Source organism: Papaver somniferum, unplaced genomic scaffold, assembly GCF_003573695.1.
Source record: "Papaver somniferum cultivar HN1 unplaced genomic scaffold, ASM357369v1 unplaced-scaffold_15, whole genome shotgun sequence".
Lineage (NCBI taxonomy): Eukaryota > Viridiplantae > Streptophyta > Magnoliopsida > Ranunculales > Papaveraceae > Papaver > Papaver somniferum.
Genome location: NW_020624376.1, coordinates 3925073 through 3946170, shown reverse-complemented (window position 1 = coordinate 3946170; position 21098 = coordinate 3925073). Strand labels below are relative to the sequence as shown.

The window sequence follows — 21098 nt, the reverse complement described above, 5'->3', positions numbered from 1 at the left end:
TAATAAAATTTCCGATGATGCCAATTCGGTTCCTGAGAGGTCTGACTCTGTGCCTAGAGCCCAATTTCCCCAGCTATTAGCATCAACAAAGAAGGAATCGAACTTTAATGACATATTGGAGGTTTTTAAGCAAGTTACCATAAACTTTCCTTTATTAGATGCAATTAGGAAAATTCCTGCTTATGCCAAGTTCCTTAAGGATATGTGTACGCGAAAGCGAAAACTTACGTCCATAAGAAAGCCTTTTTAGATAGTCATGTAAGTTCAATCATTCAGAACACTACCACTCCAAAGTACAAAGACGCAGGTTCCCCAACCATTGCTTGTACAATAGGTAAACACCGGGTAGAAAAAGCTTTACTTGACTTAGGAGCCAATGTGAACTTACTGCCGTACCATGTGTACTTACAGCTAGGACTTGGTGAATGAAACCTACTCAGATAACACTGCAGTTAGCTGATAGGTCTATCAAAATTCATAGAGGTGTTATCGAGGATGTTATTATTGAGGTCGACAAGTTTATTTATCCAGTGGATTTCGTGGTCCTAGATACCCAACCTGTCCCTGACCCAGAGAACCAGATACTTGTGATTTTAGGTCGCCCATTCTTAGCTACGTCTAATGCGATCATAAACTGTCGAAATGATGTGATGACTTTATCCTTTGGTAATATGACTATCGAAATGAACATTTTTAATGTCAGTAAGCTACCTTATGAGCTAGATGACACATGTGTTAAAGAGGTGAATATGATAGAATCCTTAGTTCAGGAGTCATTACCAAACATCTTGTCTGAAGACCCATTAGAGAGTTGTCTATCCCATTTTTGTTTAGATTTTGACGATGATAGTACCATTGAACAAGTGAATGCTCTATTAGATTCTACCCCTGTGTTACACACTGATAGATGGAAATCTAGGTTCGAACCATTACCAGCTTCTGAGACTACCTCAGTTCCTTCCTTAGAAGAGCCCCCTAAGTTGGACCTCAAACCACTACCAGATAACCTGAAGTATGTGTTCTTAGGCCCATCTGAGACTTTACCTGTGATTATTGCTGCCGACTTGGATAGTGATCAGGAAAGTAGGCTAGTAAAAGTACTTCAAGATAATAAGGAAGCTTTAGGGTGGTCTATAGCAGACATTAAGGGTATTAGTCCTACCGTTTGTATGCATCAGATTCATTTAGAGGAAGACTCCAAACCGTCTAGGGAGATGCAACGTCGACTGAACCCTAACATGAAAGAAGTAGTTCGAAAAGAGGTGCTTAAGTTGTTAGATGCGGGTATTATCTACCCAATTTCAGACAGTAAGTGGGTCAGCCCCGTTCAGGTTGTTCCCAAGAAATCAGGTATCACTGTAGTCCAGAATGAGGATAATGAGTTAATCCCAACCCGAGTGACCACGGGATGGCGTGTCTGTATCGACTATTGGAAATTGAACAAGGTCACAAGGAAAGATCACTTTCCCCTTCCTTTTATCGACCAAATGCTAGAGAGATTAGATGGATATAGTTTCTATTGCTTTTTAGATGGCATTTCCGGATATAATCAGATCGTTATTTCCCCAGAAGACCAAGAGAAAACCACTTTTATATGTCCCTTTGGTACATTGGCGTATAGACGCATGCCTTTCGGGATGTGTAATTCCCCTGCGACTTTTCAGCGTTGTATGATGAGCATATTTTCTGATATGGTAGAACGGTTTTTAGAGATCTTTATGGATGATTTTTCAGTGTTTGGTTCATCTTTTGATGAGTGCTTGCATCATTTGACATTAGTGTTGACTAGGTGTAAGGAAAAGAATTTAGTGCTTAATTGGGGAAAATGCCATTTCATGGTTAAATCAGGAATTGTTTTAGGGCACATCATTTCTTCAAAGGGTATAGAGGTATACAAAGCCAAAGTTGACCTTATTAAGACTTTACAGGTCCCAAAAACCGTAAAAGACATTAGGTCATTCCTAGGGCATGCAGGTTTTTACCGTCGATTCATTAAGGATTTTAGCTTGATTTCTAGACCTCTTTGCAATTTGCTTGGAAAAGATGTTAAGTTTATCTTTGATGATGCTTGTTTAGAGGCTTTTGAGAAGCTTAAAAATTTACTCACTACCGCTCCCATAGTCCAGGCACCCAACTGGAACCTACCCTTTGAGATTATGTGTGATGCTTCAGATTATGCTATAGGCGTTGTGTTAGGTCAACGAGTACACAAATTACTTCATGTGATTTACTATGCTAGAAAAACTCTGAATGATGCCCAATTGAACTATACAACTACCGAGAAGGAACTTCTAGCCATCGTGTTTGCCTTGGATAAGTTTAGATCCTACCTATTAGGTTCTAAGATCGTAATCTATACCGATCATGCTGCTTTGAAATACCTTTTGTCTAAGAAGGACACCAAACCTAGATTGATTAGGTGGATCCTATTGTTACAAGAATTTTCTCCCGACGTTAGAGACAAAAAGGGTGCTGAAAATATAGTAGCAGACCACTTATCCAGGTTAGTTGTTAGTTCCCCTAGTGATGCCCTTCCTATAAGGGATAGCTTTCCTGACGAACAATTGTTCTCTGTTTCCCAATCACCTTGGTATGCAAATATAGTGAATTATCTTGTTATGGTGTGCTTGGGAACGACACACAAAAGACTTGCAAGTATACAAGGTCAAGTTTTAGTATAGAAAGTAAGAATGGGATCAGTCCACAGGGAGTGGGAGCATATAAGAAATTATCCTAAGCTATCAATGGGTGCAAAGCACTATGGCAGTGAGCAAGGCAAGGTAATATGGCAGATGCAAAGAACCAAAACAGTTAACAAACCAAGCAGTTAACACAAGATGGCAAAACAGCAAAGATTAAATGGCAGAGGATATAAAATAAAAATAGCAGGGAACCAAGGATGTAAGCCAAGGGCATGGGGAGTTTGTGCACTGATTTCAGTGCATAACAGCTTCAAAATGCAAGAAAAACAGTGAAGGAAAGTAAATTTAGCAGGGAACAAAATAGAACTGAAATTATAAGTGATTGTAAAGGATTTGTGGTTAAGCCAAGGCTTAGAATCCACCTTGTGACCTAATCAAGCAATGCAATTCTAGGTTGAGTTGAAGACCTTGAGCATATATTAGAATGGGAGGAAAATAAGCTTGCTCACTGATATGCCCCTAGTATTGACTGTCTTTTGACAGCACAGTCAATCACAGGCATACCAGAGCACTGATTACTTCCCATTGCTCAAGCAAAACAGGCATCAAGATAACTATCCTAGCAATACATCATTCAACAGTGCACTAGGCTTCATCTGAGCCCTAACTGAAGAACTAGAACATGTTGACAGTAATTAAAAACATGATAAACATAATTAACATTTGAAATTGAAATTAACTGAATTAAGAACTATAATTGAAATTCACAGAACATGGATAATTGAGGGCACTGGCTAGTCCAAGCCTCTGAGGTGGTGCTCTGGCTAATCCAGGCATATCCCCTCTCATACACACCCACACTTCCTATTTATACCCACACACCCAATTTCCCAAAACTACAAAATTAGGGTTCTTCCCCAAAAATCCCCAAAATCAAACAGTACATAATTAGGGTTTCTCACCTAATTCACTTAATTCAACCATACCCCTATCATCTCTGTTCTTCTCCATGCTTTTTTCAGTTGAAAATTGGGGACAATTTCCCAAATACCTAATTTGGCAGAGAAATTAGGGTTTCGGATTTTACCTTCTTTGATGCGATTTCTCTTCAATCCACACTGACCCATCCTTCCTCTTGTTCTCCTACTCCATTCCCATGTGTCAGTTTGTCTCTAGCTTCACCTAATTTCTCTTTCATGTCCATCAATTCTTTTTCCCTAATTTTCAAAACCCTAGACTAGGGGAAATCAGTGAATAGGAAATGATGGGCACGTTAGAGGGATTTGTGAGTGATGATGATGGTGTTTGTTGGCAGTTGGTGGAAGTGGTGGTTGTGGAAGTGGAGTTGGTGGTGATGATGGCGGACATGGTGGTGGTACGGGTTCTGCGGACGGGGGAAGGAAGAAGAGATGGAGAAGAAAGAAGAAGTCGATAGAGTTAGGGTTAGGGGGCGTTTGGCTAGGGGTATAGGGTGTTCGATACTTGGGTGTTAGGCGGGTGCATAGAGGTTTGATGATCTGCGACAAGGAGCGATGGATGGGAAGATGGTAGGTGGATCCAACGGCGATATGGAGGTAAGCGTGGAGCGACCGTCGGATGAAGGGATGTAGCAAAACGGACGACCCAAGATGGAGATGGGCGTTGCGATGTAAAGCGGGGGCTTCGGAGTTTGATGTGCGATGATGGAGCAACCGTAGGATGCTGAAATGCTTCGATCTGACGGCTGAAATCCGAGACGGGCTTGGATAGTGGAAATGTGTTTGAGTAAGGGTTTTGGGCCTTGGGTATTCCAAGCCCATATCTTCTTTAAGGACAATTCTTCTTCTTCAAGACCATTCCTAGCCTCTTGGTTTTGTGCACAACGTTCTCCGCGGCTTCCTTGCGTAACTCCTCCCAGCTTTTCACTACTTTTCTGCTCTATTCCGCTCCGCAATTCATCCAAACTTTATTTATTACCTAAAAATATAAAATTAAGTAAGAAAAATATTTATTCTTGAAAACAATGAAAATACAGAATATGGGATAAAATGTAGAATTAATGCACAAAGGATGAGTTAAATGCCAACAAAAAGGGATAAATATATGCACTTTTTAGCACTCATCAAATACCCCCAAACCTGAATTTTACTTGTCCTCAAGTAAAACAAAACTAAGGAAATCCTACCTATACCACTGTCGCTGGTCTCTCGAATGCATTTAGCATATGCACTAAGCCTTTTAAACCACTAAGTGTCCCTAGTGGACGAGTGAAGTCTCGTGAAGGTTTGCTTAGAACGTACCTACAAAGTTCTAGGTCAAAATATAAGCTCAGATTCCATCAAATGTGACATGTGCAAGTCAGTTTAAGCTCACAGCAAAATGGAGATGTCAATCTAGCTATCAAAGGCACAATCCTAGCACTGATAACAAAAAAAGACATGTGATAAGAGTGTAAAGTGTATCTACACATGTTTCTAGAATGACATGAAGTTCTGACTACTAACCACCAAGAGATAGTTTTTAGGCTAAGAACCGAATTCTAAGCCAAGCTAGCTGTCCGGCTTTACGAGAATTGTGAATGTTCACCCAATGAGTTGGTGATATTTCAGTTTACCCGCGTTATACATCGATGGATGCACCCTCCTTGCTTATTACAAGACTATTTACAACAAAAAGATAACTCTTTATATGACTCTTATTTACATTGATTACTCTCTTTTATTTTTGGAACAAGAGAGAACTATTGTCTTTAACATGACAAAACATGGAATAAATAAATACTTGATTTTTTTTTTTTTTTTTTTTTTTTTTTCTGAATTTTTTTTTTTTTTTTTTGTAAGAAATAACTTTGATCTTTACAACATAGTGACACTTTTGATACATGAACAAAAATAAAAACATAATACATGACTAGCATAGAGGTGGCCCTTATCGAATGCATCCGGTCAAATTCTATGGTTGCTTTTCTTAACGTATCCTCCAACTTCTATCCCAGCCAACCAAAGAACAAGCTAGTCAAGTCTCATTCAGTATTCTAAAGTGATTGGCAATCTAACTTCCTATCAAACACCTTGAAGATCGAGGCTATACATGTATTGGTAGATCGTGCGCGTGCAAGTTTCTTATCACTATGTGAATTGTGCTAGAATCAGGGTGCCTAAATATCTAGACTAAGACTCCTAATAATTACATATTTGCACAAGAGTCAACATTTCAAGGTAAATGAGCTCCATTTTTATGTTTTTTTTTTTTATCATTTTTTAATTTTTTTGGAATTTTTAAAATTTTTTCAAAAAGCGGGAGTTCTGTTTTCAATTATAACATGTTATCGTGGTATCTACTCTATACCCCCAAACCTAAACTAAACATTGTCCTCAATGTTTCTAATGATAAACATATTCATAACTTGGACAAATCAGAAGAACATGTTGAGTTTTGAGAGAAAGGAAAGAGATTACCCGATTTGACGAAAGAAAGAACCGAACTTCATTGTTCATGGTTAGAATCCAACATATTTCAGCCGCGATCACCATGGAATAGCAAAATATAAAGAAAATATAAAATTTCACTAAAAACTACCTACCAGGTTATATACAAAAAATTCACTATATACATAAAGTCTAAAGAGTTGAGGATCAACCCAAAAGACAAAGTGTTGAAACATAGACAGTTTCAAAACACTAAAATTGGACTGAAATGAGAGCGAGAGTGAAAAACCGGATGAATCACCCCTAAACCTAAATTTTTCAACAGGTTTACTTTTAAGCACAAAATCTAACAATTTTAGGGGTGCAGGATTCACAAGGTCTAACTGAAAATGGACTTTGTTTGGGATGGACAAACATGCATATTCCAACTGTGGTTCCTTAAAAGTATTGTATTTAGATGCAAAATAGTCCAAGAGGACTTGAGAGGCACACAGTTCCAATCCTAGGTTGGGAATCTTCAGAAAAGTTGGTTTAAAATTTTTGTTACAAACCAAATCTAGGTTGGGTGGAATAATCTCAATCTGTGACTTAGGCAAGAAGGTGACATCTAAGTTTCTCACATGCATGAGATCAAAAGTACCAATATTATCAGTCACATCAGCATTTTCTAAATCATAATCAAGTTGTGTAGCATGCTCATCATCACAACACAATTTCACAAGTCCAAATTCAGAATCATGGTTATCCGAAATATCCAAATTAACATCAAAAGAAGCAATATATTGTGGCTTAAGTATGGAATCAGACACATCAACTATATTTTCATGCATAGGATCATTAGTGTCAACAGAAGATTCAACATTACCTAAGTCATGCTCTTCACAGGATAACTGCACAATATCTAAATCAGTAGCCTCATCACATGTATATGGAATACTAGAAGAAACATCATTCATGAAGGTCGGGGCATAAAAGCCTAATGTATTTGAACCCAAAGGTTCCATAACATTTTCAGCATAGACATGTTCTTCTAATATAACATCATAATCATCATCATCACAAATACATGAAATCCTACTTTGTCAAACCATTAGTGTTTTTCGTCCATACATCTGCCTCTAAAATAGGTGAATATGGATTGACATTTTCAGCAATAGGGTATGAAACACTATATCCAGAATTAAGCTCATTGGGAAAATCAACATCTGACTCATGGTGATTACCCATATCATGTGGCATGGTCCTAGTTTCCCTATAGGTTTCCCACTGATGGGTTTTCTCTGCAACTTCAGCTAGAAATAACCATGCATCGTCCACAGTTTTATCAATGAATTCACCATTACACATAGATTCAACCAAGGCTCGAGACTTAAAGTCTAGTCCCTCATAAAGAATGGCGACCAGTCTCCACTTCTCGAGGCCATGATGAGGACACTCAAACAACAAATCATTAAATCGTTCAAAATAATGAAAAAGTGTTTCTCCATCTAACTGGAAAAACAATTAATACTTCGACGAATAGAGATGGTCCTATGATGTGGAAAGAACTTTCCGACAAATTGATTTGTGAGTTGGTCCCAAGTGGTGATGACTGCGGTCTCAGATTGTAAAACCATGTTTTAGCCCTTTCCTTTAAAGAAAATGTAAACAAGCGCAATTTCAAAGAGTCTTCGGATATATGGTCAGGTTGTAAAGCCCGGACAATTTGTTCAAACTCTCTTACATGGTTATAGGGATTCTCAGAATCGAACCCTCGAAATATAGGAAGTATTTGTATCATGCTTGCGTTTAGTTCAAATGGGCCATCAGTCTGGGGTAAGACGATACATGATAACTGACTTATTATGTTAGGGTACATGTATTCATGGAGACTACGGAGTTTATTCACACACTCGCCCATTTTTTCAAAAAATTTGGTTTTAATGGGTTTTGAAAATTTGGTTTGAAAGGGTTTTGAAAAGAAAATTTGGTTTGCTTGGGATAAAATTTTGGTTTTTAAAGAGGGAGAAAAATTTTGGTTTTTGAAATAAGGAGCAAATTTTTTTTTTTTTTTTTTAGCCCAAAATTTAGTTAAGTTTGGTTCACAAAAGAGGCAAGCCCAAAATCCAAAAAGTTAAGTTAGAGCAAGCCCACTATTAAGAAACTACAAGCCTAACAAACAACTAAATTACAAGCCCAAATAAAGAAAGAAATAAAATAAAACTAATTATTACAAACCCACAAAAAAAATAAAACTAAAATTATTACAATCCCAAATAAAGAAAGAAATAAAATTAAAATTAAAATAATTATTACATGCCCAAAAAGATAATTAAAATTACAAGCCCAAAAGAGAATAACAATATAAACCCAAAAAAAATTACAAGCCCAAAAAATTTGGGTTTGGGTTTAGGTTTACCTTTTTGGAGGGAAGCCCAATTGGGCTTTTAGTCCCCTTTTAGTTGCACAGCCCAGTTGGGCTTTAGGATCGTCCTTAACAGCTCACGCAGAAAGCCCAGCAACAGCAGGTGCACAAACCCAGCAGCAACAGAGCCCAGCTCAGGAGCAGCAGACTAGGAGCCCAGTTCGCATAGTAGCAGCAGCCCAGCTCAGTTGCAGCAGCAACTCTGTGGCACCTGCAAGTGAACAAGAGTGCAATGATCTTGTGCAAAGATTGCAGAAGCAGTGTGCAATGATTGCAAGGAAGAAGCTGCAATGATCTTGTGCAATGATTGCATGCAATGATTGCAGGGCAGGACAGCAAAGGAAATCAGCAGATGGCAGCACCACTCCCCGGCAGCGGCGCCAAAAACTTGGTGTGCTTGGGAATGACACACAAAAGACTTGCCAGTATACAAGGTCAAGTTTTAGTATAGAAAGTAAGAATGGGATCAGTCCACAGGGAGTGGGAGCATACAAGAAATTATCCTAAGCTATCAATGGGTGCAAAGCACTATGGCAGTGAGTAAGGCAAGGTAATATGGCAGATGCAAAGAACCAAAACAGTTAACAAACCAAGCAGTTAACACAAGATGGCAAAACAGCAAAGATTAAATGGCAGAGGATATAAAATAAAAATAGCAGGGAACCAAGGTTGTAAGCCAAGGGCATGGGGAGTTTTTGCACTGATTTCAGTGCACAACAGCTTCAAAATGCAAGAAAAACAGTGAAGGAAAGTAAATTTAGCAGGGAACAAAATAGAACTGAAATTTAAGTGATTGTAAAGGATTGTGGTTAAGCCAAGGCTTAGAATCCACCTGTGACCTAATCAAGCAATGCAATTCTAGGTTGAGTTGAAGACCTTGAGATATATTAGAAGGGAGGAAATCAGCTTGCTCACTGATTGCCCCTAGTATTGACTGTCTTTGACAGCACAGTCAATCACAGGCATACCAGAGCACTGATACTTCCCATTGCTCAAGCAAAACAGGCATCAAGATAACTATCCTAGCAATACATCATTCAACAGTGCACTAGGCTTCATCTGAGCCCTAACTGAAGAACTAGAACATGTTGACAGTAATTAAAAACATGATAAACATAATTAACATTTGAAATTGAAATTAACTGAATTAAGAACTATAATTGAAATTCACAGAACATGGATAATTGAGGGCACTGGATAGTCCAGGCCTCTGAGGTGGTGCTCTGGCTAATCCAGGCATATCCCCTCTCATACACACCCACACTTCCTATTTATACCCACAGACCCAATTTCCCAAAACTACAAAATTAGGGTTCTTCCCCAAAAATCCCCAAAATCAAACAGTACATAATTAGGGTTTCTCACCTAATTCACTTAATTCAACCATACCCATATCATCTCTGTTCTTCTCCATGCTTTTTTCAATTGAAAATTGGGGACAATTTCCCAAATACCTAATTTGGCAGAGAAATTAGGGTTTCGGATTTTACCTTCTTTGATGCGATTTCTCTTCAATCCACACTGACCCATCCTTCCTCTTGTTCTCCTACTCCATTCCCATGTGTCAGTTTGTCTCTAGCTCACCTAATTTCTTCCATGTCCATCAATTCTTTTCCCTAATTTTCAAAAACCCTAGACTAGGGAAATCAGTGAATAGGAAATGATGGGCACGTTAGAGGGATTTGTGAGTGATGATGATGGTGTTTGTTGGCAGTTGGTGGAAGTGGTGGTTGTGGAAGTGGAGTTGGTGGTGATGATGGCGGACATGGTGGTGGTACGGGTTCTGCAGACGGGGGAAGGAAGAAGAGATGGAGAAGAAAGAAGAAGTCGATAGAGTTAGGGTTAGGGGGCGTTTGGCTAGGGGTATAGGGTGTTCGATACTTGGGTGTTAGGCGGGTGCAGAGAGGTTTGATGATCTGCGACAAGGAGCGATGGATGGGAAGATGGTAGGTGGATCCAACGGCGATACGGAGGTAAGCGTGGAGCGACCGTCGGATGAAGGGATGTAGCAAAACGGACGACCCAAGATGGAGATGGGCGTTGCGATGTAAAGCGGGGGCTTCGGAGTTTGATGTGCGATGATGGAGCGACCGTAGGATGCTGAAATGCTTCGATCTGACGGCTGAAATCCGAGACGGGCTTGGATAGTGGAAATGTGTTTGAGTAAGGGTTTTGGGCCTTGGGTATGCCAAGCCCATATCTTCTTTAAGGACAATTCTTCTTCTTCAAGACCATTCCTAGCCTCTTGGTTTTGTGCACAACGTTCTTCGCGGCTTCCTTGCGTAACTCCTCCCGGCTTTTCACTACTTTTCTGCTCTATTCCGCTCCGCAATTCATCCAAACTTTATTTATTACCTAAAAATATAAAATTAAGTAAGAAAAATATTTATTCTTGAAAACAATGAAAATACAGAATATGGGATAAAATGTAGAATTAATGCACAAAGGATGAGTTAAATGCCAACAAAAAGGGATAAATATATGCACTTTTTAGCACTCATCATGTTACTGGCCATACCCCTCAACATTGGGGTAAACAAGATCGTTCTAGGTTTTTAGACGAGGTTAAGCATTTCTTTTGGGACGATCCTTATTTGTTTAAGTATTATCCCGACCAGATTATTAGGAGATGTGTATCTGAGAGTGACCAGTCCAGTATTCTCTCCTTTTGTCATGAACATGCTTGTGGGGGTCATTTTAGTGCTAAGAAGACTGCTGCTAAGATAATGCAATGTGGATTTTACTGGCCTTCACTGTTTAAAGACTCCCACAGTCACTGTGTTTCTTGTGATCGTTGCCAGAGGTTAGGAACCATTTCCCGTAAAAATATGATGCCTTTGAACCCTATTTTAGTGATTGGGGTCTTTGATGTGTGGGGCATTGATTTTATGGGTCCATTTCCTAATTCTTTTGGTTATCTTTACATATTTGTCGCTGTAGACTATGTGTCTAAGTGGGTTGAGGCGGTTCCGTGTAAAACAAATGACCATAAGGTCGTAATTAAGTTTTTGAAAGAGAATATACTTACACGTTTTGGTACACCGCGATCTATAATTAGTGATGGGGGTTCACACTTTTGTAATAGACCGTTTTCTTTGTTCATGAAACAATATGGTATTACCTACAAAGTAGCTACCCCGTATCACCCACAGACTAGTGGTCAGGTAGAGGTTTCCAATAGGGAAATTAAGCGTATTTTAGAGAAAATAGTTAATCCTAATAGGAAAGATTGGTCTTCGAGGCTTACTGATGCTTATGGGCTTACCGTACCGCGTTTAATACACCCATTGGAATGTCACCCTACCGTTTAGTATTTGGCAAGGACTCTGTTTACCCTTGATTGACCATCGAGGCGATTTGTATGTTGTATAATATTTTTGTCAGTTTTTGGTTTCACATCACCCAGGTACTATCTTTCCAAACTCTCTCTTTACTATTTCCTCATGTTACTTATATTTTTGGTATTGTTCTTTCATTCGAAACATTGAGGACAATGTTAGATTTAAGTTTGGGGGTGGGGTAGAAACTTTTTGTTTTAAATAAACTCCAGAGCCTAGAAATTTATGCATATTAAGGATAGCACTAACCAACCTAAGTGGATGGAAGCATTTTGGTTGTAGGAGTTGAGGAACCAATCTGATTAGATGGAAACATCTAGAAGAGTCTATTCATAAAAGCACAGAGCTCAGGTGTTAGAAATAACATGATAGTTTCACCATATCTCGTTGAGTCCTTTTCACTTCTATTTTTATTTTGTTTTGTTTTTAAACTATGTTTCTCTAAGTGATTAGGTGGGGCTCACGATTCAAGTTGTTACCAATGCTAGGGTTAATTAGAGTGATTGAGATACCATAAAAAAAAAAAGTTGAAAAAAAAAATATATTGAGACCAGACCATTTGACCAAAAGGAATAAATTCAATAAATTCGACCACTGGTACCCTTGTATATGCCAGCTGTGTTGACCTAGAGTTAGGATTATCAATCACTGGTTCCCTTGTATATGCAGTTGTGTTGATATTAGTCAGACTAGTATCTCAATCCATTAGGATAGGTTCATTTTGGCGGAGGCCTTCAGACAGATATGGGAAACGCCGTTCACTTAGTAAACATCAAAACCATCTATGTTTTTCTATATCCATCTTCTTGATCTATCCATGTGATTAGTTTTGACTCTGAATATGATGTCCATAGTGCAACTATCTGAGTAGAGCTCTGTCACTTATATATGAATTTTAGTATGCTTGAGTGCAAACTCGTGTACATCAATTGGAATTTCGCATCAGGGTACTTCCTCCTGTAGTCAATAAGTATGCCAACCAAGGAGATTCTTTAGTGCTTTCCAAGGTTCTGCGTAGATAGCTAGGGTCTGGAGTATAAAGGTTTTGTGGGTATACCTCTGGTAAGCCCTCCCGAGACTATAACTCGGCCACTAGGGACACCTAGGGGTTTAAAGGCTTATTGCATACGCTAAATGCAATCGACGATGCCTGCGACAATAAGTTAAGATTTTATTTTGTAGTTTTGATTTGCTCGGGACTAGCAAATAATAAGTTTGGGGGTATTTGATAGACGCATTTATGTGTCTAATTTGTCCCAATTGTATATATTGTTAGTGCTCAATTTTGTACTTATTTGGTTATTTTATGTCTTTGTAGGTGTTTTTGGAGAAATAAGCTTTTGCGGCGAAATTGGCTCAAAATGTGGCATTTAAACCTCCGTAGATAACGTACCAGAAGCACCCCAGAAGTATGCCAGAGACACCCCAGAAATACCCCGGAGGAACCCTGAAAAAGTGTTGAAAACATCCCAAAAAAATTACTAAAGGCATCCAAGGGACAAGTGTTATGCGGACCCCAGCACCCTGGATAAGGGGTAACCTAATTACTATGGGGAGGTCACCTTCACCTTTTGAATTTTGAAAATGGCGGCAAATTGTGGCAGACGTGACTCATATTAGAGTTCGCATTCTTGAGACGATTTAAGGAGATTCAACCTCGGATTTTCTTCGGTGTGGACATGTTAGAGCACAACAGGGTTGCTACAAGTGATTGGACCGAGCGAATTGGGCTAGAGAAGCCGGTAGAAGCAAACATAGGCGTCGGAAGTTTATTGGGTTCTGTTGATGATTGGGCTTAGTTTTAGTCGGATTTTGACGTAGAGATGGATTGGGATTCAGTTGATACACCAAAACAGGATTGGTATGTGTCACAGATTCGGAAAAATAAGCAGCAATTCTCGGTAGAAGCAAAACAGAGAGGCGTAAAAAATAAAAAGAGAAAACTTTATGTGAAAGAAGAATGAAGATAAACTCGAGTTGTTAGGGTTTACTTGGGAGCCTGTGAGGTATAAATAGGTTGGTTTCGAGGCAGAGAGGAAGAAGGGAACTTTAGGAGAGGTTTAGAAGAGAACAGAGAGCAAAAATCACGAGTTGCAGGAAAGCTGTTCTGCTGGTGCTGCTGAAGAACACGAAGAACATCAACCCACGACCAACTGTCGCAGAACACTGTCGTTGTTCTACAGCACTTCGCTTCTATCGTTTCTGTAACAGACAGTCCATTGTAACAGTTTATTTGTAACGCCGTCTTGACGTTGCAAAGAGTCTGTTTTATTACTTTTCATCCTTTTAATCATCTTTTGAGCCATATATACATATTTTGAGATCATGATTAATACAATAAGCTAAACCCCATTACTGAGGCGATAGAGGAAGCTATTTTTCCAATAAAGAGTGGTATTTTCTATTTATCTTATTTATTACAATTATTTATATGATTATTTGCCTTGTTTGAGAATTGTTTTAATGATTTTTATTCAACAATTGTGATTTCCATTGATGGTATATGCTTGGACTTAGGTTTTTGATATCTCATGCTTTTGATTTACACTTGTTATTTTAAAAATCTACTTGTTGCAACATCTTAGAATCAAATTAAACGAAAAAATTGGATTTAAATCACTTTGAACTTGGAAAATAGTGGAATCTTAGCCTCAGTGTTCTTTTAATATTGATAACAACATCATATTTGTTTGAGTTTTCTATTTTTATTTAGAATTTAAGTCTATATTTTATCCTTCGCAAGTCTGAGAATCGAATCACTTTTATCACTATCTACAATCACATCAATTTTTGGCGCCGCCAACGCGGATTTGCTTTTAGGGTTTTAGACTTATTTTTTCTTTTATTTTTTAGGTTTTTATTATTTTTTTTCTTTTTTACGTTTTTTGGTATTTATTTTTTGTCTACAGGTTTTGGATCATAAAGAGAATTGAGCCAAGGAGTTTGGTGATTTCGTAAAGATTGGATCTTAAAGCATAAAGACTTGGAGCGAAAGATTAAAGCAAAAAGAACGGAAAATAAAACAATTTCTTTTTAGTTATTTTTCTTTATTATTAAAAAAACAAGAGAGAGAACTGTATTAGGGTTTGTTATTTTTGTAATTTTTCTTTTCTTTTTTGGACACTTGGACATTGGACTTTGGACATTATTATTTTTTTTAAAACCCTAAGGAAGGGTTGGTTTAAATATAAACTGTGTGCAGAGAAGGACGGTGATTACGATATCGCCTCGGCCCCTCGGGTTCGTACATGACATAGGAGTCGTGGCCCGAGTCGACTTCAGCGGTTCTTCGCCCGTCTGGTACGGGAGGTAAGTTTTACGAAACACCCGCGAATCCCCTGTCAGCGGGTTTACTGTATTCCTTCGTTTGCATATATGTTGAGGACTTGAAAACGACTGCTTTAATTTCCTAGTAAAGGGAAAGGACTGGCCATACAAGATAAGGGTTCGGATTTCATCACCGTTCTCTTCTCGCCCGCCTTAGGAAAACGAAACCAAACGCGAACCTAAGCCTAAAATTTTGACTAGAATGAGACCTATAGGGTAACGAGCTTAATAGGAAAGTCGTTCGAAGATTATTGGTTACTCTTTTGAGCATACTTCGAAGTTCTTGAAGGTTTCTGTGAGTTGAATGCGTGACTGCGCCGCCTTGTAACCGGTGAGGCCTTGGGTATCAAAGCTCCACTAAGCTTCCCTCGCCTCGATTCAACTTACTTTGACTCGGATTGATTCCAGAGGGGTTTGCTCAGATTGTAACGAGTTCCTTTTTGAAAGAATAGAAGCTGGTCTAGAAACAATCTAAGTGGAGCCATCATGTTTTTTGTTTGCTAGAAATTTAGGTTTGATTTGGTTGAGTCAGCCTTGTTTCGTGTTTGCATAGAATTCCCTACCTTATTCTGTTGCATGCCTGAACGTAAAAGAGACGCCCTAGGTAGATTTGTTAAAGAGAAACCTAGTATTTCTAAGCGTCTTGATTACCTCAATTTAGAAAGTCCGATTCATGAAGATTCCGTTTTTGAACATCCGTTTGAGAAAAGAATCCCTGATAGTCCAATAGCGCCAGAAATGGCAACTTTGAAAGTCTTGTTGAATCCTACTAGGACTACTCGTCCCTCGTGTATCACGTTACCTGAAACTGAAGAAAATTATGAACTTAAGCCTGGAACCTTACAGTTGCTCCCAATCTTTTTAGGGAAAGAAAATGAAAACCCCTATTTCCATGTTGGGGACTTTGAGGAAATTTGTAGTACCCTGAAAATTAGAAACCTTGATGATGATGCTTTAAAACTTAGGTTATTCCCCTTTTCCTTAAAAGATAAAGCCAAGTCGTGGTTGTATAGTTTGGCTTCCGAATCAATTGAAACCTATGAACAACTTACATCTGCCTTTTTGAACAAGTTTTTCCCTAGGCACAAAACTTCGTCTATTAGGACGCAAATCTGCACGTTTACACAACAGGAGGGAGAATCTTTGTATAGGTATTTGGAAAGGTTCAATGAGTTATTAGACCAATGTCCTCATCATGGTTTAGAAAAGGTTAGGTTAGTTCAGATCCTTTATGAGGGTTTAGATTATCCCACCACAACTACAGTAGAGTCCATGTGTACAGGTGGGTTTGAAAACCAAACAGTTGATGATGCGATGACATATTTGCATGAAATCGCCGAAAAGACCCAACAATGGGAAATCAATAGGGTACCCCAGAAAACAATTCTTCTAGGCAGAGGAAACATTAATAGGGTAGAAGGAAGCTTTGAATCAGATGCCAAAATTGCTGCTATAGCGAAAAGGTTAGAAGCTTTAGAAGTGGGTCACACTAGTGGTAGATTGGAGCCTTTTTGGGAAGGCCATAATAATGAAGAGCAAGCCAATGCTCTCTATAATAACACTAGGTATGATAACTGTCAGAAGTTTGACCCATATTCAGAAACCTATAATCCTGGTTGGAGAAACCATCCGAACCTTTCATGGTCTAAGGGCCAGAGTCAAGGTCAGTTTAGTAATTCTAATGCTCCCCCAGGTTTTGGTTACACTAAGAATTCATCAGGCCCAGAAAACAAAATGACTAGCTTAGAGGAATCTATTAAGATGTTAGAAAAAACTCAGGATATGTTAGCACAGAGCCAAATTAGTTTTCAACAGGAAACCAAGCAGAACTTTCAAACTAATGCTCAAAGCCTTGCTAAGCTAGAACTTCAAGTCGGCCAAATAGCTAAGACCTTAAGTGAGAGAGATAATGGAAGGCTCCCTAGTCAGACTACCCCCAACCATAGAGGAGTTCATGAAGTAGGTGCAAAACCATCGAATCAATTGAATGTTATTAGAACCCTTAGGAGTGGTAGAGTAGTAGACAATCAGGTAACCATTCCCGATAGTGAACATACTGTAGTTCAGCCCTCAGGATCTCATCCCTCAGGACCACTAACTGAGGGGACTAATAAAATTTCCGATGATGCCAATTCGGTTCCTGAGAGGTCTGACTCTGTGCCTAGAGCCCAATTTCCCCAGCTATTAGCATCAACAAAGAAGGAATCGAACTTTAATGACATATTGGAGGTTTTTAAGCAAGTTACCATAAACCTTCCTTTATTAGATGCAATTAGGAAAATTCCTGCTTATGCCAAGTTCCTTAAGGATATGTGTACGCGAAAGCGAAAACTTAGCGTCCATAAGAAAGCCTTTTTAGCTAGTCATGTAAGTTCAATCATTCAGAACACTACCACTCCAAAGTACAAAGACCCAGGTTCCCCAACCATTGCTTGTACAATAGGTAAACACCGGGTAGAAAAAGCTTTACTTGACTTAGGAGCCAATGTGAACTTACTGCCGTACCATGTGTACTTACAGCTAGGACTTGGTGAAATGAAACCTACTCAGATAACACTGCAGTTAGCTGATAGGTCTGTCAAAATTCCTCGAGGTGTTATCGAGGATGTTCTTATTGAGGTCGACAAGTTTATTTATCCAGTGGATTTCGTGGTCCTAGATACCCAACCTGTCCCTGACCCAGAGAACCAGATACCTGTGATTTTAGGTCGCCCATTCTTAGCTACGTCTAATGCGATCATAAACTGTCGAAATGGTGTGATGAATTTATCCTTTGGTAATATGACTATCGAAATGAACATTTTTAATGTCAGTAAGCTACCTTATGAGCTAGATGACACATGTGTTAAGAGGTGAATATGATAGAATCCTTAGTTCAGGAGTCATTACCAAACATCTTGTCTGAAGACCCATTAGAGAGTTGTCTATCCCATTTTGGTTTAGATTTTGACGATGATAGTACCATTGAACAAGTGAATGCTCTATTAGATTCTACCCCTGTGTTAGACACTGATAGATGGAAAGCTAGGTTCGAACCATTACCAGCTTCTGAGACTACCTCAGTTCCTTCCTTAGAAGAGCCCCCTAAGTTGGACCTCAAACCACTACCAGATAACCTGAAGTATGTGTTCTTAGGCCCATCTGAGACTTTACCTGTGATTATTGCTGCCGACTTGGATAGTGATCAGGAAAGTAGGCTAGTAAAAGTACTTCAAGATAATAAGGAAGCTTTAGGGTGGTCTATAGCAGACATTAAGGGTATTAGTCCTACCGTTTGTATGCATCAGATTCATTTAGAGGAAGACTCCAAACCGTCTAGGGAGATGCAACGTCGACTGAACCCTAACATGAAAGAAGTAGTTCGAAAAGAGGTGCTTAAGTTGTTAGATGCGGGTATTATCTACCCAATTTCAGACAGTAAGTGGGTCAGCCCCGTTCAGGTTGTTCCCAAGAAATCAGGTATCACTGTAGTCCAGAATGAGGATAATGAGTTAATCCCAACCCGAGTGACCACGGGATGGCGTGTCTGTATCGACTATAGGAAATTGAACAAGGTCACAAGGAAGGATCACTTTCCCCTTCCTTTTATCGACCAAATGCTAGAGAGATTAGCTGGATATAGTTTCTATTGCTTTTTAGATGGCTTTTCCGGATATAATCAGATCGTTATTGCCCCAGAAGACCAAGAGAAAACCACTTTTACCTGTCCCTTTGGTACATTCGCGTATAGACGCATGCCTTTCGGGCTGTGTAATGCCCCTGCGACTTTTCAGCGTTGTATGATGAGCATATTTTCTGATATGGTAGAACGGTTTTTAGAGGTCTTTATGGATGATTTTTCAGTGTTTGGTTCATCTTTTGATGAGTGCTTGCATCATTTGACATTAGTGTTGACTAGGTGTAAGGAAAAGAATTTAGTGCTTAATTGGGAAAAATGCCATTTCATGGTTAAATCAGGAATTGTTTTAGGGCACATCATTTCTTCAAAGGGTATAGAGGTAGACAAAGCCAAAGTTGACCTTATTAAGACTTTACAGGTCCCAAAAACCGTAAAAGACATTAGGTCATTCCTAGGGCATGCAGGTTTTTACCGTCGATTCATTAAGGATTTTAGCTTGATTTCTAGACCTCTTTGCAATTTGCTTGCAAAAGATGTTAAGTTTGTCTTTGATGATGCTTGTTTAGAGGCTTTTGAGAAGCTTAAAAATTTACTCACTACCGCTCCCATAGTCCAGGCACCCAACTGGAACCTACCCTTTGAGATTATGTGTGATGCTTCAGATTATGCTATAGGCGTTGTGTTAGGTCAACGAGTAGACAAATTACTTCATGTGATTTACTATGCTAGCAAAACTCTGAATGATGCCCAATTGAACTATACAACTACCGAGAAGGAACTGCTAGCCATCGTGTTTGCCTTGGATAAGTTTAGATCCTACCTATTAGGTTCTAAGATCGTAATCTATACCGATCATGCTGCTTTGAAATACCTTTTGTCTAAGAAGGACACCAAACCTAGATTGATTAGGTGGATCCTATTGTTACAAGAATTTTCTCCAGACATTAGAGACAAAAAGGGTGCTGAAAATGTAGTAGCAGACCACTTATCCAGGTTAGTTGTTAGTTCCCCTAGTGATGCCCTTCCTATAAGGGATAGCTTTCCTGACGAACAATTGTTCTCTGTTTCCCAATCACCTTGGTATGCAAATATAGTGAATTATCTTGTTACTGGCCGTACCCCTCAACATTGGGGTAAACAAGATCGTTCTAGGTTTTTAGCCGAGGTTAAGCATTTCTTTTGGGACGATCCTTATTTGTTTAAGTATTGTCCCGACCAGATTATTAGGAGATGTGTACCTGAGAGTGACCAGTCCAGTATTCTCTCCTTTTGTCATGAACATGCTTGTGGGGGTCATTTTAGTGCTAAGAAGACTGCTGCTAAGATATTGCAGTGTGGATTTTACTGGCCTTCACTGTTTAAAGACTCCCATAGTCACTGTGTTTCTTGTGATCGTTGCCAGAGGTTAGGAACCATTTCCCGTAGAAATATGCCTTTGAACCCTATTTTAGTGATTGAGGTCTTTGATGTGTGGGGCATTGATTTTATGGGTCCATTTCCTAATTCTTTAGGTTATCTTTACATACTTGTCGCTGTAGACTATGTGTCTAAGTGGGTTGAGGCGGTTCCGTGTAAAACAAATGACCATAGGGTCGTAATTAAGTTTTTGAAAGAGAATATACTTACACGTTTTGGTACACCGCGAGCTATAATTAGTGATGGGGGTTCACACTTTTGTAATAGACCGTTTGCTCTGTTAATGAAACAATATGGTATTACCCACAAAGTAGCTACCCCGTATCACCCACAGACTAGTGGTCAGGTAGAGGTTTCCAATAGGGAAATTAAGCGTATTTTAGAGAAAACAGTTAATCCTAATAGGAAAGATGGTCGTCGAGGCTTACTGATGCCTTATGGGCTTACCGTACCGCGTTTAAGACACCCATTGGAATGTCACCCTACCGTTTAGTATTTGGCAAGGCATGTCACTTGCCTGTTGAGTTAGAGCATAGAGCCTATTGGGCTATTAAGCAGTTAAACTTTTCACTTGACAAGGCAGGAGCTCACAGAAAGCTCCAGCTCAATGAGTTGGACGAGATTCGTAGAGATGCATACGATAGTGCTAAGGAGTATAAGAACAAAATGAAACTTGTGCATGATAAGAATATTTTACGGAAGTCATTTTCTCCAGGTCAAAAAGTTCTTCTGTATGACACTCGTTTGCATCTATTCCCCGGGAAACTGCGCTCTCGGTGGACCGGTCCTTTTGTGGTCCGTACTGTTTTTCCTCATGGCGCTATTGAGATTGAGACATCAGATGGTACTAGTTCTTCAAAGGTTAACGGTCAGAGATTGAAGCCCTTTTTAGAGCCTTTTCCTACAGGTGATGTTGAGGAGGTCCCTCTGGAGGACCCTGTTTAC

At 39.2% G+C, this 21098-nt stretch overlaps 1 pseudogene; it reads right to left on the bottom strand.

Moving 5' to 3' along the window:
- Positions 1-16220: 16220 nt before the first annotated feature.
- On the bottom strand, positions 16221-16320 carry LOC113335832 (annotated as a pseudogene).
- Positions 16321-21098: the final 4778 nt, after the last annotated feature.